The 19,702-nt window shown below is 41.4% G+C and overlaps 1 protein-coding gene across 11 annotated transcripts in view; it reads left to right on the top strand.

Moving 5' to 3' along the window:
• SEMA6D (semaphorin 6D) overlaps positions 1-19,702 on the top strand; it is a 552,663-nt gene that overhangs the window by 416,660 nt on the left and 116,301 nt on the right. The gene's annotated exons all lie outside the window — the stretch shown is intronic.

Raw genomic sequence — 19,702 nt, 5'->3', positions numbered from 1 at the left:
ATATGTTGTGTTGCCTCCGAGACCTCTGTTCTGTTCCATTGGTCTATATCTCTGTTTTGGTACCAGTACCATGCTGTTTTGATTACTGTAGCCTTGTAGTATAGTTTGAAGTCTGGTAGTGTGATGCCCCCCGCTTTGTTCTTTTTGCTTAGAATTGACTTGGCTATGCGGGCTCTCTTTTGGTTCCATATGAAGTTTAAGGTGGTTTTTTCCAGGTCTGCAAAGAAGGTCATTGGTAGCTTGATGGGGATAGCATTGAATCTGTAAATTACTTTGGGCAGTATGGCCATTTTCACGATATTGATTCTTCCTAACCATGAACATGGGATGTTTCTCCATCTGTTTGTGTCCTCTCTTATTTCGTTGAGCAGTGGCTTGTAGTTCTCCTTGAAGAGGTCCTTTACATTCCTTGTTAGTTGTATTCCTAGGTATTTTATTCTCTTTGTGGCAATTGTGAATGGAAGTTTGTTCTTGATTTGGCTCTCTTTAAGTCTGTTACTGGTGTATAGGAATGCATGTGATTTTTGCACATTGATTTTGTATCCTGAGACTTTGCTGAACTTGCTTATCAGTTTCAGGAGGTTTGGGGCTGAGACGATGGGGTCTTCTAGATATACAATCATGTCGTCTGCAAATAGAGACAATTTGACTTCCTCCTTTCCTATTTGAATGCCCTTTATTTCTTTTTCTTGCCTGATTGCTCTGGCTAGAACTTCTAATACTATATTGAATAGCAGTGGTGAGAGCGGGCATCCTTGTCTGGTGCCACATTTCAAGGGGAATGCTTCCAGTTTTTGCCCATTCAGTATGATATTGGCTGTTGGTTTGTCATAAATAGCTTTTATTATTTTGAGATACGTTCCATTGATACCTAGCTTACTGAGTGTTTTTAGCATAAAGGGCTGTTGAATTTTGTCAAAGGCCTTCTCTGCATCAATTGAGATAATCATGTGGTTTTTGTCTTTGGTTCTGTTTATGTGGTGAATTACGTTTATAGACTTGCGTATGTTGAACCAGCCTTGCATCCCCGGGATGAAGCCTACTTGATCATGGTGGATAAGCTTTTTGATGTGCTGTTGCAATCGGCTTGTCAGTATTTTATTGAAGATTTTTGCATCTATGTTCATCATGGATATTGGCCTGAAGTTTTCTTTTCTTGTTGAGTCTCTGCCGGGTTTTGGAATCAGGATGATGTTGGTCTCATAAAATGATTTGGGAAGAATTCCCTCTTTTTGTATTGTTTGGAATAGTTTCAGAAGAAATGGTACCAGCTCCTCTTTGTATGTCTGGTAGAATTCAGCTGTGAACCCATCTGGACCTGGGCTTTTTTTGGGTGGTAAGCTCTTAATTGCTGCGTCAACTTCAGACCTTGTTATGGGTCTGTTCAGGGTTTCGGCTTCTTCCTGGTTTAGGCTTGGCAGGAGGCAAGTGTCCAGGAATTTATCCATTTCTTCCAGGTTTATTAGTTTGTGTGCATAGAGTTGTTTGTAATAATCTCTGATGATGGTTTGAATTTCTGTGGAATCTGTGGTGATATCACCTTTATCGTTTTTTATTGCATCAATTTGGTTATTCTCTCTTTTCTTTTTTATTAATCTGGCTAGTGGTCTGTCTATTTTGTTGATCTTTTCAAAAAACCAGCTCCTGGATTTATTGATTTTTTGAAGGGTTTTTTGTGTCTCTATCTCCTTCAGTTCTGCTCTGATCTTAGCTATTCCTTGTCTTCTGCTAGACTTTGAGTTTTTTTGATCTTGCTCCTCTAGCTCTTTCAGTTTTGACGAAAGGGTGTCAATTTTTGATCTCTCCTTGCTTCTCATGTGGGCACTTATTGCTATATATTTTCCTCTAGATACTGCTTTAAATGTGTCCCAGAGATTTTGGTATGTTGTGTCTTCATTCTCGTTGGTTTCGAAGAACATCTTTATTTCTGCCTTCATTTCATTGTTTATCCAGTCAACATTCAAGAGCAAGTTGTTCAGTTTCCATGAAGCTGTGCGGTTCTGAGTTAGTTTTTGAATTCTGAGTTCTAACTTGATTGCACTGTGGTCTGAGAGACTGTTTGTTACGATTTCCGTTCTTTTGCATTTGCTGAGGAGTGATTTACTCCCAATTATGTGGTCAATTTTAGAGTAGGTGTGATGTGGTGCTGAGAAGAATGTATATTCTGTGGATTTGGGGTGGAGAGTTCTGTAAATGTCTATTAGGTTTGCTTGGTCCAGGTCTGAGTTCAAGTCCTGGATATCCTTGTTAATTTTCTGTCTGGTTGATCTGTCTAATGTTGACAATGGGGTGTTAAAGTCTCCCACTATTATTGTGTGGGAGTCTAAGTCCCTTTGTAAGTCATTAAGAACTTGCCTTATGTATCTGGGTGCTCCTGTATTGGGTGCGTATATATTTAGGATCGTTAGCTCTTCTTCTTGCATTGATCCTTTTACCATTATGTAATGTCCCTCTTTGTCTCTTATGATCTTTGTTGCTTTAAAGTCTAATTTATCAGAGATGAGAATTACAACTCCTGCTTTTTTTTGCTCTCCATTTGCTTGGTAAATCTTCCTCCATCCCTTTATTTTGAGCCTTTGTGTATCCTTGCATGTGAGATGGGTTTCCTGGATACAGCACACCGATGGGTTTTGTCTTTTTATCCAATTTGTCAGTCTGTGTCTTTTGATTGGGGCATTTAGTCCATTTACATTTAGGGTTAATATTGTTATGTGTGAATTTGATACTGCCATTTTGGTGCTAGCTGGGTGTTTTGCCCTTTAGTTGAGCTGGTACTTGTTGTTCCTTTATATGTGTAGAGCCTCTTTCAGGAGCTCTTGTAGAGCTGGCCTGGTGGTTACGAAATCTCTGAGTACTTGCATGTTCCCAAAGGATTTTATTTTTCCTTCACTTATGAAGCTTAGTTTGGCTGGATAGGAGATTCTGGGTTGAAAGTTCTTTTCTTTAAGGATGTTGAATATTGGCCCCCATTCTCTTCTGGCTTGTAGGGTTTCTGCTGAGAGATCTGCTGTGAGTCTGATAGGCTTCCCTTTGAGGGTAACCCGACCTTTCTCTCTGGCTGCCCTTAGTATTTTCTCCTTCATTTCGACCCTGGTGAATCTGACGATTATGTGCCTTGGGGTTGCTCTTCTTGACGAATATCTTTGTGGTGTTCTCTGTATTTCCTGGACTTGAATGTTTGCCTGCCTTGCTAGGTTGGGGAAGTTTTCCTGGATAATATCCTGCAGAGTATTTTCCAGCTTGGATTCATTCTCTTCGTCGCATTCAGGTACGCCTATCAAACGTAGATTAGGTCTTTTCACATAGTCCCACATTTCTTGGAGACTTTGTTCGTTCCTTTTTACCCTTTTTTCTCCAGTCTTGCCTTCCCGTTTTATTTCATTGAGTTGATCTTCGACCTCTGATATCCTTTCTTCTGCTTGGTCAAGTCGGCTGTTGATACTTGTGCATGCTTCACGAAGTTCTCGTGTTGCAGTTTTCAGCTCCATCAATTCACTTATATTCCTTTCTATTTTGTCCATTCTTGTTAGCATTTTGTCAAATCTTTTTTCAAGGTTCTTAGTTTCTTTGCATTTGGTTAGAACATGTTCTTTAAGTTCACAGAAGTTTCTTACTACCCACCTTCTGAATTCTGATTCTGTCATTTCGTCACACTCATTCTCCATCCAACCTTGTTCCCTTGCTGGCGAGGAGTTGTGATCCCTTTTAGGAGGAGAGGTGTTCTGGTTTCGGGTGTTTTCATCCTTTTTGCACCGGTTTCTTCCCATCCTTAAGGATTTATCCACCTGTCGACTTTGTAGTTGCTGGCTTTCAGATTGGGTCTCAAATCTTTCAGATTGACATTCTGTTTGTTGATGATGAGGTTATTTCTGCTTCTTGGTTTTCCTTCTGACAGTCTGGCCCCTCTGCTGTAGGTCTGCTGAGGTTCACTCCAGGCCCTGCTTGCCTGGGGTTCACCTGCAGCAGCTGTTGAACAGCAAGGGTTGTTACCAGTTTTCTTCTTCTTCTATCTTTGTCCCAGAAGGATACCCGCCTAGTGTCAATCTGATCTCTCCTCTATGAGGTGTCTTTTTGGATATATAGGGGTCAGGGAGCTGCTTGAGGAGACGGTCTTTTCTTTATGGGAGCTCAAATGGTGAGCTGTGAGCTCTGTTGTTGTTCATTCAGAGCTGCTGGGCAGGTACTTTTAGGTCTGCTGCAGCAGAACTCATAAACTGCTTTTTGTTCCCAGGTGCTCTGTCCCAGGGATTTAGGGCTTTATTTATGAGTTTCTGTTATGCTGCTGCCTTCTTTTTTTTTTTTTTTTTCTTTTTTTCCTTCAGAACTGCCCAGCCCAGCAAGGAGGCAGCCTAGTCACTATCGGCCTATAGCAGCTTTGCTGAGCTGCTGTGGGCTGCGCCCCGCTGCCGACTGAACTTCCCTGCAGTCCTGTTTATATGGGTGTAGTTAGAACTGCTTTGGCGATGGTGGCCCGCCTCTGTTGGGGCGGAGTCTCTGCTGTGGCGTGTTGCCTTGGCAACGGCGGGCTGCCTCAGCAATGGCGGGTTGCCTTGGCAACGGCGGGCTGCCTCAGTAATGGCGGACGCCCCTCCCCCACAGAGCTGGACTGTCCCGGGTTCAGCTGCGCTTGCTGTGAAATTCTCAATCCAGAGTTTCTGGTTGCTGTTCTTTTATGGGGGTGGGACCAGCCGAGCCTGGTCGCCTGGCTCCCTGCCTCAGAGCCTTTTTTAAGTTGGTGTTCCAGTCACCTGTTGAAGAGGCGCCGGGGTCTGTTTGTTTTCCCCTGCGGCCACTCACTGCGCTGGCTTAAACAGCGGCACTGAGGTTTGTGGCGCTTTTTTTTCTTTTTTTTTTTTTGCCCTGGAATCTACTGTCCTGGTTCTCTGCTCAGTCCCCTTTTTGAACCAGCATATGGGCGACTTCCCGTGGCTCTAATCGCCAGCCAAAAGGGCACCCGGACCGGTGTATTTTGTACGGAGAACCGCGGCTCCGGGGCGCCGACAAAGCAGCCGCGCGGGGCAGAGCAGCGGCGCTGGTAGGCGCCGGCCGGCGCTGGCCGGCACAGCAGCGCTGGCCGCAACAGCCGCGCTGGCGAGCGTGGAGCACCTCTGCCCAGGAATATCCTAGTCTGTGGGCAATAAAAACGCGGCGTCCACTCACCCTCTGCGCTTTCACTGGGAGCTGCAATCCTGAGCTGTTCCTAAACGGCCATCTTGGATCCTCCCTCTCGAGATGTCTTTTTCTGTAGTAGCCACACTTGTACTGACAGGAAGACCTCCTGTTGAATACACCACATGCAGTAAGTGCAGAGGACCTCTTTAAGACTAATTGCTGTGAATGGACTTGCCTTTGTCCACTACATAAAGTACCCAGGGCCTGCGTTTCCACTGCTTCGAAAGATCTGATGAACAGAAGAAAATATCTCTTGTTGCACAGTGTAGACTCTCAGTGTCTGCAGCATGGGTTCTGATGGCAGGTTTGAAAGAGGAAGGGGTGAGGCTTAGCTATAGGCTTCAAATATGTAACCTAGGTGTAGCATGCAACATGATAGAGCAGGTCTTCTCAGAATTTTATGTATTTGCCAATCACTTGGGGATTTTATTAAAATGCAGATTCTGATTCAGTTGGTCTAGCATGGGGCCTGAGGTTCTGCATTCATTACAAACTTCCAAAGGATGTTGACACTAGACACAAAAGCCAGATCCTAAAGCATGTCTTTTTTTATTGACAGGCAATAGCTATACATATCATGGAGTGCAAAGTAATATTTTGTTACAAGTATACGATTTGCAATGATCAAATCAGGGTGATTAGCATATCTGTCACCTCAAACATTTATCGTGTCTGTGTGTTGGGAACCTTCAGAATCCTCTTGTCTAGCTGTTTACAGATCTACAATAAATTGTTAGTTATAGTCACTGTACAGTGCTGTACAATGCAAGGAGGTACTCCTTCTATCTAGCTGTTATCCATTAACCAGCCTCTTCCTATTCTCCTCTCCCACCCTTCAGGGCTCTCGTAACCACAGTTCTACTCTCTACTTCTAAGGCTTCAATGTTTTTAGCCTCCCAGGTATGAGTGAGAACAGCCAATTAATTCCCCATTGTCTAGACTAGTGAGCTGCATCCTTAGCTATACCTGGGGAGCTTTTAAAAAAAAATCTATGCCAGGTCTCATCTTAGTCTTTCTGTCTTACTTGCTGTGAAATGGTAAAAAAAAAAAAAAAAAAAAAAAATCAAAGATGAAAGTATTTGCACCATTCTTTATTCTCCTACTTACTCTTTCAAATATCATATAATTTTAAAAAAATCATCAGTGTCTTGCATATTGTGGACTTGCAATGCACAGCTGACAGGTGAGTGAAATTGGCATGCAGATGTGAAGTGCACATGCAGTGGCACAGCATTCAAAGTCATTGTGTCATGGATAATGCCATATTCCTTTAAGTAAAATTGTTTATGATAAAATTGAATTGCCTCAACTAGGCATTTTGAAGCATAATTCTAGCTTTCTGCTCACTTACAATAGGTGGTTGCTATGGTTTGAATGTGTTCCCTCAAAATTTATGTGCTGCTAACGTGATAGTATTAACATGTGGGGCCTTCAAAGAGGTGATTAGGCCATGAGGGCCCCTCCCTGGTGATTTGGGGATAGGTACCCTTACAAAGGGGCTTGATGGAGGGAGCAGCTTGCTCTCTTGCCCTTCTGCCTTCTGCCACGTGAAAATGTAGCAAGAAGACCCTCACCAGACACCAAATGCCAGCACCTTGATCTTAGACTTCCCCTCCAGAGCTATGAAACATAAATGTCTATTCTTTATAAATTACCCAATCTCAGATATGCAATTATAGCAGCACCAAACAAACCAAGACGGGCTTTCCCACATCAGTTTATACTGGTGGGTCTTGGAGATAACTAAAGTTTCTGTTCAAACTATCAGTGTTTCTTTTGGGGGCCTGATTTCGTCTCCGAGGACCAAATGAAGCTTTGTAACATTAGGACAGGGACTAAAATTAGCATCTTGGAGATTTTTCAGGGACACAGCATGCAGATCTATCTATCTATCTAAAAGGGCATACACATCTGTTTCCAAGACAACAAAAGAACTTCCACTCTGGTGAAGATATTGACATCCGCTTGTCCAGGAAAGAGAGCTTGTGGGTGCCCGGCACCATGTGAGACTTGGTTGGGCTCCAAATCTGTTTCATTACTGGCAGCCTTGATGATCCAAAGAGGGATAAGGGAAGCTTGGCCTAATTATGTGATGCTTTAGTCCCTTATTGGAAACATCTTTAAGGAAACAGTCAAGTTGTGGAAAATGAGCATCACTTCTCCCTCTCCAAAGGCCTCAGGGTGAGCACAGGCCACCATGGGTATTTTATAACACGTTTAGGAAACAATAAAACCTTCCACAATTTCTCCTTGTCCAGCCCACTCCCTGGCTGCCTTTCCTAGTCTTCTCCTTATATAGACTAACTTACTTGGAGATTGGCACCAAGGTGCTGGCAGAATGGGTGTAGGATGTTCTTTTAGATAGGAGAAAATAAGTCCAAAAACAAAGTTGGAGTTTCTTCTTCTTCTTCTCACTTACACAACTCAGCACAATACTTCTGACACCAAATGTGTGGGGGGTTTTCCCCACACACCAAGCAGTTCCAGAGCGGACACCAGCTGGGTGTACTATAATTCATTCCAACTCTGGCACCGTCTACCTGGAGATAGCATAAGGTCACACAGGTTGAGGGCTCAGTCCCACAGGACTGCCCCACTTCACATGCCAATCATAAGCCCCGGGTGGTGCTTCTGACCAACCAGCTACACGTTGGGATTCCCATAACCCCCTCCTCAGATTTCATTAATTTGCTAGTGTAGTTCACAGAACCCCAGGGAAACATTCTACTAATGTTTACCATGCATCATAAAGGAGATTACAGAGGACACAGGTGAACAGCCAGATGAAGACATGCATAGGCTGAGGTATGCGGGATGAGGCACCGAGCTTTCGTGTCCTCTCAGGGAGCACCACTCCAGGAACCTCCTCATGCTCAGCTGTCCAGAAGCTCTCCTACCCTGTCTGTCTGTGTTTTTATGGTGGCTTCATTGTGTAAGCAGGATTGATTACATCGTTGGCCATTGAGGATCAAGGCAAACTTTAGTCCTTTCCCCTCCCCAGAAGTTGGGGGTGGGGCCAAAAGTCCCAACCCTCTAACCATGCCTCAGTCTTTCTGGTGACCAGCTCCCATCCTGAAGCTATCTAGGGACTCCCAGCCACCAGTCTTTCATTACCATACACAACATATTCTTAATACTCTGCTGATTTCAAGGGGTTTAGAAGCTGTATGCCAGGAAACCTACCAGATATATTTCGCTATATCACACATGTATGCCAGGCAGCCTGAAGGGTGTTTGAGATCACAGTGTCTACCCAGACATGGGAACGGACTGAACACGTTTAGAGATATCTCCATTTTTAAATAAGAAAAAGATACTTAAGAAGCAGGAAACATTAGTGGAATCGTTTGGGTGACGAGAAAATCTCCTGATAGCATTTTCAGGATTTTTAGAGTGGAAAGAAGAAAATCAAATTGCTGCCACTAAGCTGAAAATGTTCTGGGGACAGTGTGATTCTGAATCACTGTACCTCTCCCTAAGCCCCAAGGGCCGATTATAAACTGAGCCATATTCATACTTGAGACAAGGCCTTCGATTTCTCAGGATATGATGTCAAAAAGCAGCCAGGGAGTTCAACTTGAGGAAGAACGTGGAAGGAAATGACTGCTTGTGTGCATAGGACTGGATTTATGTATTCACTAGGTAAATATATCCCCTTTGGCAAAATATGCCACAAGCTGAAAAATGACTTGACATCCACCATCTTCTCTGAGAGAAAGCTGGGGTAAACAAATTTCATGAAAGAACAAGATTTTCAGAGACTAAAAAAGGTTGGCATTTAAGTTTCATCCAGACTGCAGCTGTGACCAAAAATAGTCAAGCAGAACTGTGGTTAATTGTGCAGCAACCTACACCCTCCATACTCTGCTAAATCCCTAGGTGATAGTTTCAGTTGTTGTTTTTTTCTTTTCCTTATTTCTCATCACTGCTGATTCAATGACAGGTACAATTTTAGCTTAGTATGAGTTTTCCTAAGACAAGACAAAGCATTATAGTTGGTCTATGTGGTCTAAATGTTGTAATCACAATTTTCCTATGAGAACAACATTTTGGATATAAAGTGTACTTTAAAATGTAATAGGCTCTAACTACCAAGATATACACCTTTCTAAGTAAGTCCTATTAAAACAATTTAATAGTGTGTCAACAAGTACAAACAGAATTGTGCGGTTTGTTTTCATGCAGCGAGCTACTTTTGCCAGTGTCTGTCAAGTGCTATTGAAGCTCACTTTGAACTAACAGGATTACATGATTGGAATTGTATTCACGGAAAGTCTTTATTCTTAGTGCTGACAGATGAAATGCATGATAAGCTATGGGGGGGGTTACACTAAAGAAGTATTGAGTATTTTTGTGCATGTGCAAAATGTGTAGGTTCACATACATTTCCATACCTAGCAGAGATGGATTGATATTTTAGGGGCAAAGCACATGCATTTTAAAAAGACGAGAAAATAGAAACATGTTCTTTCTTAAATCAGCCTGGTTAATTGCAGATGAAACTAAATTCGCATATTTTGACACTTTAAAGTTCTATTGAATGGAGTTTTGCTAAATCAGAATTTACAACCAGCATGTCCAATTCAATTGTGGGCAAAAAAAAGAGAACAAAAATCAGCTCTGACAGCCTTCTGGGAGGCAAATTATTCAATGAATCTAAATAGCCTGAAATATTCTACAGATTGTAAGATAGTGATAGCTTCCTATACATATTTGCTCAGAAGCAAAGCTGTGGAACACTCCCTAACAGTAGAGGGGAGACTTAACATTCCATCCCTAAGCAGGGACAGGGTGATAGTGGGGTGGCTAAATCATCCTTTCCACACACTCACATTTTCTGGATGATTTGGAGCATATAAAACCCAACAGAAATGCAAAAGAAAAATGTAAACTTACTTGATGAGACAAAACGAAATATTCATATGTAATATAAATCCACCTGCATATTTATGTATAAATAGATACTGTATGTTTTTTATGGGCCTGTTTGAATATGTCAATATAATATCGAAGATACAAAATATATACAGCAGGCAGGTCAATGTTGAGAAAAGAAATCTATGCCAGCCAGGGCCACTGTCTGTGTGGAGTTTGCACATTCTCTCCATGTCTGCGTGGACTTCCTCCTGGTGCTCCGGGTTCCTCTCACATCCTAAAGATGTGAATGTTAGGTGAACTGGCATGTTTAAAATGTCCCAGTCTGAGGGAGCGTGGGTATGTGCGAGCGTACCCTGAGATGGGATGGCATTCTTTCCAGGTCTGGTTCCCGCCTTGTACCCTGACCTGCCAGGGTAGGCTCTGGCCACCTGTAACCCTGAACTGGAATAATTGGGTTGAAGAATGAATGAATGAATGAATGAATGAATACAAATTATTGTAGTAGAGAGTAATCATACAAACGCACTTAGGGAGCCTGCCCTATTTGTAGTTCTTGTTTTTGAACTGTGTGGTGGTACAACACCTCTACAGCAGCTGACACCGATTTACCAAAAGTCGAGTAAATAATTTTTTAACCCGATGTTTTTTCGACTTGTTTTTGTTAATCTTTCTCAAATGTGTGTATAGCTCACATTTATTTCTGTATTTAATATTAGAAGGCTTTGAGTCTTTAATTAGATGTGCACTGATGTTTTTGTGAGCAGAAATATGCCATAGGAACCTAGTTCTTGTTTATATCAATTAGCTTATGGTAAAACTATTTTTCTTGTATGTGGTTTTGCTCAAAGTTGCAGTTTCCAAGAACCTATTATCAAGGGCAAATGAGGACCAACTGTATATGTAATACACCTATATTAGTATTTATATATGAATACATATACATGTCTATGTGCATAGGACTGGATTTACATATTAGGCCACTTTCAATGGGCCTGTTTTAATATGTACTATTGAAGTCATGACCATGAAGAACCCATTTAAGGTCATTCTGCAGCTCTTTGTCTGTTTTTAATGCCATATGGAAGAGAAAGGCTATGGGAGAGTTTAGGTATAAAGCATTGTGTACAGGGCTTTACGTGTCACTTAAACAGAAGCATTGAGCCAGATAGACAGATAGAAGAGAGACATCTCAGATACATATCTGCGGGAAAACTGTACTAAAAATAAATGCCTGACACAAATGTCACCGAGTCATTCAAAACTGAACTACACAAGCCACTGGGACATTATCAGCTAACAGAACAGACATCTAACACCAGTCAAAGTGGCCCGCTCAGGAAGGGGCTTCCCTCAGAGACCTTCACAAAGATAAAAGAAGGAAGAAAAGTACCAGCCACAAGTCATCAAAAGACAGTGCTACCTAGCCAGGTATTGTGGCGTGTGCCTGTAATCACAGCTACTTGGCAGGCTGAAGCCAGAGGTTTGCTTGAGCCTAGGAGTTCAAGGCCGAAGTGCATTATGATCATACCTGTGACTAGTCACTATGCTCCAACCTAGACTACAGAGCAAGACCCTGTCTAGAAAGAGAGGGGGAGAGAGAGAGACAGAGAGAGAAAGGGATACGGCCAGGCGCAGTGTCTCACACCTGTAATCCCAGCACTTTGGGAGGCCGAGGTGGGCGAATCACAAGATTAAGAGATCAGGACCATCCTGGCCAACATGGTGAAACCCTGTCTCTAGTAAAAATCCAAAAATTAGCTGGGCGTGGTGGCACGTGCCTGTAGTCCCAGCTACTCGAGAGGCTGAGGCAGGAGAATCGCTTGAACCTAGGAGGCAGAGGTTGCAGTGAGCTGAGATCACGCCACTGCACTCCAGCCTGATGACACACAGAGTCCGTCTCAAAAACAAAAAAAAAAAAAAAGAAAGAAAAGGAAGGGATAAAATGTTTGTGCAAATGCTTGCAGGACCAACAGAGGGCGGCTCACTTTCATAGTAGAAGCCAAATGCCTACAAATTTTCAAAGATACAATAAAAATTGTCAATGCCTACAATAGCTCCTGGAGGCAGTTTCCGAAATGAAAAGTGAGAGCTAAAAGTACTCTTAAAACTTCTCAACAAGCTTAGAGTCTTCACTGAAGAAATGTTACATGAAAAAGTATGGGCTACACTGAAAGTATTTCTTGTGAACATAGCTGCTTACTATCCCTAGAGAATAAAACAGAATTTTGAACCTGGATGATTGTCCCCATATGCCCTCTTCTCAGCTACCACCACCTCAGCATAGACAACATTTACTGAGCTCCTGGATGTGCCGGTGACGTGCTGAGTGCCCACAGCCATCATCAGATCGTATCCTCCCAGCACTGCTGGAAAGAAGGCTCTAGCACTGGGTTAACTGACTTGTGCAAGGTTATAATGCTAGTTCAGTGCAGGATTCAGTAGATGCAGGTTTGTGGTTTTCTAAAAACCTAGTCCATCAAAGCTGGACTGGACTACCTCATCTAACAGGTCCCTACACCAGGTTGTAGATGAAGATGTCAACATCACCAGGGGAGGGGCCTGTTAGGCAAAAAGCATGGCAGCCTCTGTGTCCAAGAAACCACTATAGCTATGTGGGAACTCACAGCCGAGTGACTTTTGCTGAATTCACATTTAAAGATATGCCACCTGGCACATTAAAGGTGCTCTATATAAATACTAACATTACACATGTATATATAAAAAAATTGTAGGCATAGCTGACACCAAGCTCAGTAGTTAATTGCTGATTTCTCTGTCAATAGATAGAGGTACCATGAATTTATATAATGACTGGCAGCACAGGAAGCTTTCATTTCAGATCTCACATTTATTAACTCATTTTTTCTTCACAAGAACATTGTGATATATGAGAAACAGTTATTCTAGTTCCCCTATAGAGAATAGGGAAATGAAGATTAAAGAGATGAAGCAAGTCACCAAAGCAACAAGGCTAAGCACCACACTGACCAGGGGCGAAAGCCAGGGTAGTATTTCTTTCTCTGCTTCATCTCAAGTCTGCTCCAATTATACTGCCCCACTGGGTAACAGGAAAATTACACTCAAATTTCCTGACATGGTATAAGAAGAAACTTTACAATTATCTAGAACCAGTGCTGATCATACTGCATCACTGATTCACGAGACCAGTCAGTGTTTGCATCTGTTCTCCCTTTACTGATTGCCGGTGAGTGTGGTTGTGATTGTCTATGTGCTATTTCTTTGATTCTAGGCTTTTTCATAATTTTCAGACAGAGCTTTACCTTAGTGACATGAGTGGCAAAGGTCTATTTTCCTTTTCTTTTACTGGATCCTATGAGCAATCAAAAAATTAAATTTGGCCTGGACATGAGGGCTCATGCTTGTAATCCCAACACTTTGAGAGACTGAGGCATGGGGATCACTTGAGGCCAGGAGTTTGAGACCAGCCTGAGCAACATAACAAGATCCCATCTTAAAAAAAGAAAAAAACTATTTGCTGGACATAGTGACATGTGCCTGTCATCCCTGCTACTTAGGAGGCTGAAATGGGAAGGTCACTTGAGCCCAAGAATTGGAGGCTGCAGTGAGCTATGATCATACCACTGCAACCCCAGCCTGGGCAACAGAACAAGACCCTGCCTCTAAAAAAATTTAATAAACTTCAGTTACTACAGCCAACATAAATCCTGTCCTCAAAGAGCTCCTATCAGTGGAAAACAGCCTGATTCCTAATCCATTCACAGCTGATCTTATTGAGACCTTAAAACCAGAGTTAACTCATCCTTGCTTATGACTCTTAATGCATAAGGAATGTTCTAAAATGAGGCAACCACCCAGGTTCTTCACATACCCTGCCCCTATCTTCAATCCTCTTTTATTTTCAGGGGATATTCTAGGTCAGACCTGATTCAACTATATCTGATAATGGATTCATGTCCCATCCTAGATTCAACAACCTTTGTGATGTTCATCTCAGCAATTTTGTACCTTTTGTGCCCTGCACATTTTCTGATATACTGTTGAGAGTAATATTTCTAATTGCTTCCATTTAGGACTCTTTGCCTTGGTATCTGGTCTCCAGGACACCTGTGTGATCCTTCCTTCAACCCAGATGTATCAGTCACTCCCTTAACGCTTTGCAACAACCATGCCTTTCCCCTGCCTGGATGTGTCTTGGATGATCAGAAATCTATGTGTCCTTGAAAAATGGCTTGCTTAAAAAAGGAGTGTTTCTCTAATTTCCCAAGTCAGTGTTGATCTCATCCTACTCTTAATATTCATAATCTTATTTTCTGAGTCTTTTTTTTTTTTTGCCATACATAATATACTGCTCTACCTTCACTGCGAAATTATAACTTTCGGTTGCCAAAAAATATTTCTTATAATTCCCTGCTCTCTTTATAAAGTGCTTTGCACGTAGAAGCTTCATTCAAGTAATATTGAGTGAATGAGTTATTCTGATACATAGAAATATGAGAGACAAAGAGGAGAAAAAAAACCCAAATCTATTATTTTCAAGAGATATTCCCACCTGGTCTTTGTGTGGTTTTCTGTTTATAGGGAACTAGTACCTTAAGGGTTAAGATCAGTTTCACCAACAACAGCAGCTGTTCCTGGAGGAGCTCAAGGACATTATGAGATTAGCAGGAATAGGGCTTTGAAGTCTGTGCTAGTCTCTGGAATTCCCCAGACCCCCTCCTCACCCAGACTGCTCACTCTGCTCTCCTTCTTCAAAACCCCACCCGTCTCCAGTTTCCAGAGAGTGTTAAAAATGTAACTGTGGAATGATGTAGCTAGATAAGGTTAAGTGTTTTTGCATCATACATAAGCACAAGTCCTTTGGGGGCATTCTTTGGTCCACTTCAAGTGTAGACTGCTCTCCCTTGGCACCCGTCATTGCTCAGTGAGACCTACAGACTTTACGTGTTGCCTGTGCCCAGCCTGTCTCTAAATAAAGCAAGGTCCAAAGGAAGATTCAAGGACTGGCTTGGTGCCATAATTGGCTTGTTGGTGTTTCTCTTATTTAAGAAAATGATCTTTTTTGTCTCTGCTTTGCTTCAGAGTTAGATATACACTCACAAAGCTGTTCCCCATCCATGAGTGGAAGTATTTTTGAGGAGCTCTCAATCCAGCTACAATAAAGCTGGGATTAAAGCAAATCATTTTTCAGTGACAGCAACCAAGATGATATAAATTTTGAAACATGCAAGAGCCTAGCACTCCTCGTACATGAGCTTATGGTGCCAAGAACTTAAGAATGTTGATGGACTTACTCTCCATGCGTACTTATCACTCCCGATTCTCCTTGGCTAGGAAAGGGTATGATAAAAATATTTCTGTCTTCTTAGCAGATAAACATGCCCATACACCTGGCAAGGTATAACTGAGGGAAGATCAGTTTACAAGGAAAATGCAAGATAATGAGAAATTTTCTTAAATCAAGGCTGAATCACTCTTTACATAGAAAAGCTTCAAATAGAACTGTAACCTGAAGCTATTCGCATGTAAGCATGCTTAATGTGCGATGGAATCTGCACATAAAAAGAAGCTTGACTCTGCAGGAAATAATAGAGACTCTTCAAATGTGCGATGAAAATAAAAATCACAAAAAGCAGAGAAAACCGACTGCTGGTGTTCATTCCCTAATACCCACACATTCTTCTCAAACCCAGATAAAATGCCAACTCTTTCATAGCAAGGCCTGTAGAGAACAGAGCTGATGCCACGAGTGTTTCCTTCGTTTGTTGAATGTTCTTTTGGTTGACTTGCTTCCTTCTGCCTAGGCAGAGCTTAATGGTTCTCTAGGAGCCACTTAGAGACCCAGAGCCATTGCAAAGCTTTGCCTAAACAATTGCCCAGTACTTACCATCTTCGTGATTCAGTGAGGTGCTTTTAAAATAATCATTTAACATGGATTACTAATATTTCATACGCCTTGCCCATGCAACAATAATACATTTCTTAGTAGTAAAAACATACTTATATTTCTCTTGTATGCTGCATAGTAAACAGCCACCCAGAAGGCATGTAAGTACACAGAAGGCATGCTTGTCATATCCACAAATAAATGAATGGAGAATTAATCAAGGATTAAAGGCCCTTGCCATCATTCATTTCAGAATCAGTGCAATGCCTCATTAATATATTCAGCACAAATCTAATGAGACTTACATTGTTCCTGGCACTGTGCTGGGCTCTGGGAATTCAGTGGTGAGCAAAATAGGGATAATCCCTGTTCTTGGGGATTTATAGTGATATAGAGTCTTATCATTCATGTTGATGTGATTATAAATCTTCTACCATGGTCCCACAAAATTAGTATTGTCTTCACCTGAAATGAAGAAAAAAGAAGGGATGATGATAATTTTGCCACCCCAAACTGCAGGGCTCTTCCTCTTTTAGTTTAATTCAATGGTGCTAGATTACCATTTATACCATTTTTTAACCAGCTTTGTAATTACAGTTGACCCTTGAACAATCAATGTGGGGCTTAGGTGCAGTCAAAAATCCATGTATGACTTGACTTTCCCAAAACTTAATTACCAATATCCTACTGTGACCAGAAGTCTTAGTGATAACATAGTTGATTACCACATATCTTGTATGTTATATGTATTCTATAGTGTATTCTTACAATAAAGTAAGCTGGAGAAAATTTAAAAATTTATAGGGAAGAGACTATATACATATAGTCTCCTCTCTCTCTCTCTCTCTCTCTCTCTCTCTCTCTCCCACTTACTGAATCTCGTGTGTGTGTGTGTGTGTGTGTGTGTATGATATATATATCTCATATATATATCATATACACACACACACACACACACACGAGATTCAGTAAGTGGAAGTGGATCATTATTGATATAGTTTGGATATGTGTCCCCCAACAAATCTCATGATGAATTGTAATTCCCAGTGTTGGAGGTTAGGCCTGGTGGGAGGCAACTGGATTATGAGGCTGGATTTCTCAGGAATGGCTTGGCCCATCCCATTGGTGATAAGTGAGCTCTCTCTGAATTCACAGGAGACCTGGTCCTTTAAAAGTGTGTGTCTCCTCCCTGCACTGTCTTTCTTTCTTGATCCTGCTTTTGTCACATGAACATGCCTGTTCCTGCTTCATCTTCTGTCATAATGGTAAGCTTCCTGAGGTCTCTCCAGAAGCTGAGCAGATGTTGGCACCATGATTCCTGTAAAGCCTGCAGAGCCATATGCCAATTGTACCTCTTTTCTTTACAAATTACCCAGTCTCACACCTTTCTTTATAGCAATGCAAGAACAGCCTAACACATCCTCATCATCTTCTCATTAAATAGGCTGAGAAGGAGGAGGAGGAAGACAGAGGTTTGTCTAATGTCTCCGGGTAGCAGGAACAGAACAATTAGTGGACTCATTCAGTTCAAACCCATGTTGTTCCAAGGCCAACTATATATGATAGATCTTTACTCTTTCTCTCCATACCGTTCCTGATCTCTTATTGAAGAAGATGAAATGAATTTTTTCTTGAATAGTTTCTACACCCAGCAATTCAATTGATCTCAACCTAGCAGCACATCCATATAAACTGGGATGCTTATACGTTACAGATGTTTAGGCTTTACCCACAGGGATTCTGATTATGTGGCCTGGGACAGCTTTGGGCATTTATCTTTTCTTTTATAACTTCCCAGGGATTTTGATGTGAAGCCAGGGCTGAGAACTTTTGTCATAATTTCTCTCTCTCCATAATTATGTTCTTAAATCTCTCTGAATAGAAAGTCAATAACAAAGAGAAAATAATATGTATATGTATATTCTTGCTATAAACACTTACAAATGTCTTAAATAAGATCACAAGAAGTCCAAGAAAATCAATATCTTGTTTTAAGTGAGCATTGCACCTTGTTTTAAATATTGCAGTTACATTCAGTTTCTTCAAAGCAGATGAATTATAAGCTCATTATTAATATTTAGAGATAGGTGTGAAGAGCAAAGGTCTTAGAATTACACAAACAAAACCTTGCAGATTATTAATGTGTTCTTGAAGGTGTCTGTTAAAAAGCATCTCTACACCTTAGCCTTTTCAACTGTAAACTGGGGACACTAAAATGAAAACTCAAATACAGTTTATCCTCATTACTCACAAATTCAGTAGTTGTGAATTCACTTACTTGCCAAAATGTATTTATAATTTCAAAATCAATGTTTGTAGCACTTGTGTCGTCGTTTCTGGATATGTGTAAAGTGGTGAAAAATGTGAGTTGTCTTACGCATTCCTTACCAGCTGAGGCTGAGCAAGGTGATGCTCTGCCTTTTTATTTTAAATTTGAAACTGTAAACACATGTCCTTTTCACAGTCTACTTAATGCCGCCTTTTCACTTTTTTTTTTGCTTTTTGTTAGTGATTTTGCTGTTTTAAATGGCTCCCAACCATAATGTTGACATACTGTCATAACGTTCGTAAATACAAGAAGGCTGTGATGTGCATTGTGGAGAAAATATGTGTGTTAGACAAGCTTTGTTCAGGTATGAGCTATAGTGCCGTTAGCTGCATATTTAACACTAATGAACCAACAGTATATACTAAATAAGGTGCTTTTAAATAGAAACACATATCAAACAACGTTACATAATGATCTGTTAACAAAAATGTGACCAGAGGCTCACAGGAATCTGACACTGTATTTCCCTTGGGAGCAGTGTTTCCGTATTTGCTAAGGCAGTGTTTGTGGTGACTTTATAGAACATAGCTACCATGTGTAGTGAATATGAACTGTGTAAAGGGTCTAGCATGGTGCCTGGCACATAATTCTTGCTAGAAGTTTTGGTTTCTGTGCCCTTCTAATACAATATTAGGATTTTTACCTTTAAATTATTTAAAACATAAGTACAAATAGCAATGAACACACTTACTCTGTTTGTATTTAACAATGTATTGTTTTGTCATCTGTAAGGATAACTCCATGATTGAGCTTTTGCTGTCTAGAATTAAGCCTCTGGACTGGCCAGGCTTCCAGGAAGTCTTCAAACTCATGAATAGTTCTGTTAGATTTTTGTCGTTGTTGTTGTTTTGAAAGATAGAAACTTTTCAGTGGTAAAGCATCATGCCAGCATCAAATGCAGTTGTAACTGCATGCTACGTGAGACCCCTTTGCCCTGAGGACGGGAAGAGCCCTTTGATGAGAAATACTAAGCTTGCCTTTTGCAAACAGCTACAAAATATGCACTAGAGAGGATGGTGATCAGCATGGTGGCATCAGTTAGACGTAGAGACAGGAGTGGAAATCAGTAAACATTTGGATAGTGGAAAATAATGAGTGACAAAAGTAATAGAAAGATAACAGCTACATACTACTAAGAGGCAGAGAGGCCAGGCATGGTGGCTTGCACCGGTAATCCCAGCACTTTGGGAGCCTGAGGCAGGCAGATCACAAGGTCAAGAGATCAAGATCTTCCTGGCCAACTTGGTGAAACCCCATCTCTATTAAAAATAAAAATCGGGCCGGGCGCGGTGGCTCAAGCCTGTAATCCCAGCACTTTGGGAGGCCAAGGCGGGTGGATCACGAGGTCAAGAGATCGAGACCAGCCTGGTCAACATGGTGAAACCCCATCTCTACTAAAAATACAAAAAATTAGCTGGGATTACAGGCACGCACCACCATGCCCAGCTAATTTTTTG

Source organism: Sapajus apella, unplaced genomic scaffold (assembly GCF_009761245.1).
Source record: "Sapajus apella isolate SASKATOON/1434 unplaced genomic scaffold, GSC_monkey_1.0 scaffold37, whole genome shotgun sequence".
Classification (NCBI taxonomy): domain Eukaryota; kingdom Metazoa; phylum Chordata; class Mammalia; order Primates; family Cebidae; genus Sapajus; species Sapajus apella.
Note: the sequence above shows the minus strand (reverse complement) of the source record. Positions and strands in the feature narration are given on the sequence as shown.